The following is a 3341-nucleotide window of genomic DNA, read 5'->3' as shown; positions in this document are numbered from 1 at the left end:
TGAAAAAATAAAAAATAAAAAATTAATTTAATTAGTTTGATTTGCAAAAAAAAAATAGGTAGAAAAAAATAGCGTCTAGGTTTGACCCTACTTGAAAATTGAGTTTTGAGTTGGGTTCAATAGATTGAGTAAGTTCTGGGTATCAAACAACTTTTTTGAGCCTTCTTTGAGTTTGGATTTGGATAGGGTCTTACCCTACCCATTAACAAGCCTGCCTTTTTTCTTTCACTTTCATGTCACTTGAACTAAACAAACCCTATATCTAAATTGACGAATATTAATAAATTAGTAAGGTCCATGCTAAAATATACGAGTTTTTCACCAAAATTTGAGAAAAAAGGAGCAAATATTAGGATTACATACATAACCAATTTAATTTTGAATTCCTTACTTAACAAATCAATATTAAAAAAATTATTTTAACTCTCGTAGAGTTTGTTTGGTTGGAGGTAAAAAGTGTGTGTATATAAGAGGTAGAAGTAAAAATAGATGTATAAGGATAAGTTTGGCGTTTGGTTAGAGAGAGTAATAGAGGAGAAAAAATATTGTAAGTATACACTATAAAAATCATTTTATAGTAACGGTTTTTGTAAAAACTAAGTTAATTATTCGAAACAGTTTTTGAAACCTGTAACGGCCTTTGTGATAGCACCCCCTACCGCGGCTTTTTTGGGCATTATAAAATCTTTGTATGTTACAATTTGTAACAGTCATGAGAGACCGTTACGATAGTTGTCTAATAGAATGCATTTGGAACGGCTAATTTGATTTTGATTTAATTGTTATTAGAACAGCCTTTATAACATATATAGGTATGGTTGTGCTTGAATTTTGACACAATTTTTGAAATACTCTTTGAAACGGCCATGCATTATGCTGTAATAGTTGTTGTATAGAGCTTTGTATTTCTTTTTGCAAGTGTTTTTGTAACGGCTTTTGTAACTTCATATGCGTATATTGATTTTAGTTTTGTATCTGCCTTTGTTACTATTTATTACACTGCTTTAGTAACGGCTTTTTGGACTCCCATTTTCAAAATTGATAACTATCTTTTGCATGGTCTTTGTAACGGCTTCATGATTATATGATAGTAATTCGTATTCCAAAAGCCATTACAAATGCAATGACAATTTTTTTTATAATATTTAATTATATTTAATCTAATTTAATATTTAGTTTTTAAAAAAATAAATTATTGAATTTTTTTATATCTATATAGTTTTAATTTTTTAAACGTGCAATAATATATATAAAAAATATTATATAATAAGAAAATAAAAATAATATAATTATAAAAATAAAAATATTATTTTTACATTGGATTTTGAAAATAAAGAAAAATCCTAATCTAAATTAGCATCCTCTTCGACCGCGTGTTCATCGTCATCGCTGTCAGGTATCTGGGGATCAGCTGGAGATTGGAGCGTTAGAGGATCGGGCCAGGTGGGATCCATCCGCCGCATCCACTCCTCGACCCTCATTACCCGATCGTTAAGGTCGGGGAGCAGCAGTTGTGGTGGCGAGGGTGATGGGGCAGTGGAATTGTTGGGCTATGATGGTCCAGCAGCCGTGTGGTAGGCCTCAGAACATAGATGAATACTCGGTCCCTCTTCCGCCCGCTTGTTGCTGACAACCACACATGTCGCTCATTCAAGGGCACCGAGCCTGTTGACGATAATAGAGGGTCTTGATCACTGTTTTGTCGATTCTGGCGTTCCTCTATCATCCTCACGAATAGCTCCTGCGAACAGATTAAATGACTAGATTTTAAAAAAATTAATTTTAAATTCAAAATTAAATTATTTTGTATACTTACTGCGCCTCCGCTGCCCTCGAGCTGCTCCATTGGCTGTCCTCCTTCTTTTTGTAGCACTTCTCGAATACCTCCATTTGTTTGACGGGACATGTGGTGCTCTAAAGATTATAATACATAATCGTAGAATTAATTGACAAATCTTTATGAAACTTAGCGATTAGTAAACAAATTATAGGTTATAATTTGAATATAATAAAACTTGAATGAATTAAATTGGAATTCGTTATAATATTTGGGGATAACTTATATTAATTAAGAAAATTCAGGAAGGACGTAATGAGTATTTTGAAAAAATTCTAATTAAATAAATAAAATAATAATAATATTATTATATATAAATAAATTAGTAATAATATATATATATATATAACTATATAATGAAAAAATATCACTTTACCAGAAACATGGAATCTACCACCCGGATCAATTCCCCTTATTCAGCCCATAGAAAATTCAGAAATTGACAAAATTACTCATCATCCTGATGGATCCGTAGGAGTAAAATTTTGTAGACAAAATTCATTAAAAACAAATAGGACTTCCTACTCTCATCCTATCACCCCTTCTAGACACTCAACATCAGAAAAAATTAGACCTACTACCTCAAAATTTCAAGGAATAAGAATAGATCAAAATCTTGCACAACCAATATATCAAGACTATGAGGAAACAGGATCCCCCAATTCTGCACCATCACAAATTCTTACAATTACCAAAGAATTTCTAATTGACAAAAAATTTCTTAAAAAAGACTTTCTTTCTGAAGAAAATATTTTTAATAGAAAATCGTTCATGAGTAATTTTTCTGAATCCCAAAGAGCAAACATCAGATCTGAATGGTACGAGTACATTTCATACACTAAATAAAATATTCCTTTTTTCTCCTATTTATTCCAAACATATGGAAATGATAAATTAGCAGTTATCCAAAAAACTCTCAAGAAATGGACAAAGCTTGATGAGTTAATAATCTCCAGCGAACATCCACCTTTAGAGAAATCCGGTATTTCCATAAAAGGCCAAATCATCAAGTGTCTTCCAGTAAGTGAACCATCCACCAATGAGGTAAGCACTGTTCAGATTAAACAAAATAATTTTTTAAATTTAATCCTTCATTCCATAGGAAAACAATTAGATCAGATAGAAAACAAAATTAAATAAACTTTAAAAAAGAAAGAGCCCTCATCATCTTCTCTAATAACGTCTAAAGACCAAACCCTTCACATTATTGCTAATAATCTTCCTTTTTAAATTTTTGATTATATACCAAAATTAAATTCAGAAAAATCTATTCTCTTAGGTATTCAAGAGAGATTAAGAGATCTAGGTAAAAACAAAGTCATTAATACAATTGGACAAAATCATGAAAATTCTGATAATGAACACATTCCTAATTCTATTAACCGTGTTCAATATTTATCACTTTATAAAAATTATTATAAACCAACTCCTCCTGACCTAAAGATAGAAGAAATCCAAAATTTTAGGTCTTTTAATGGAAATTCAATATATGGATGGAATCTAG

The 3341-nt window shown here is 30.7% G+C and overlaps 1 long non-coding RNA gene across 1 annotated transcript; it reads right to left on the bottom strand.

The window, feature by feature from the left end:
- Positions 1-1444: 1444 nt before the first annotated feature.
- Positions 1445-2888, bottom strand: LOC148788258 (uncharacterized). Its single transcript, XR_016065382.1, has 3 exons — positions 2805-2888; positions 1817-1914; positions 1445-1741 (listed from the first exon to the last, which is right to left on the bottom strand). It is a non-coding gene; the product is annotated as an uncharacterized LOC148788258 (long non-coding RNA).
- Positions 2889-3341: the final 453 nt, after the last annotated feature.

The sequence above is a fragment of the Sesamum indicum genome, linkage group LG4 (genome assembly GCF_026168435.1).
Source record: "Sesamum indicum cultivar Baizhima isolate 11 linkage group LG4, ASM2616843v1, whole genome shotgun sequence".
Taxonomy (NCBI): domain Eukaryota; kingdom Viridiplantae; phylum Streptophyta; class Magnoliopsida; order Lamiales; family Pedaliaceae; genus Sesamum; species Sesamum indicum.
Note: the sequence above shows the minus strand (reverse complement) of the source record. Positions and strands in the feature narration are given on the sequence as shown.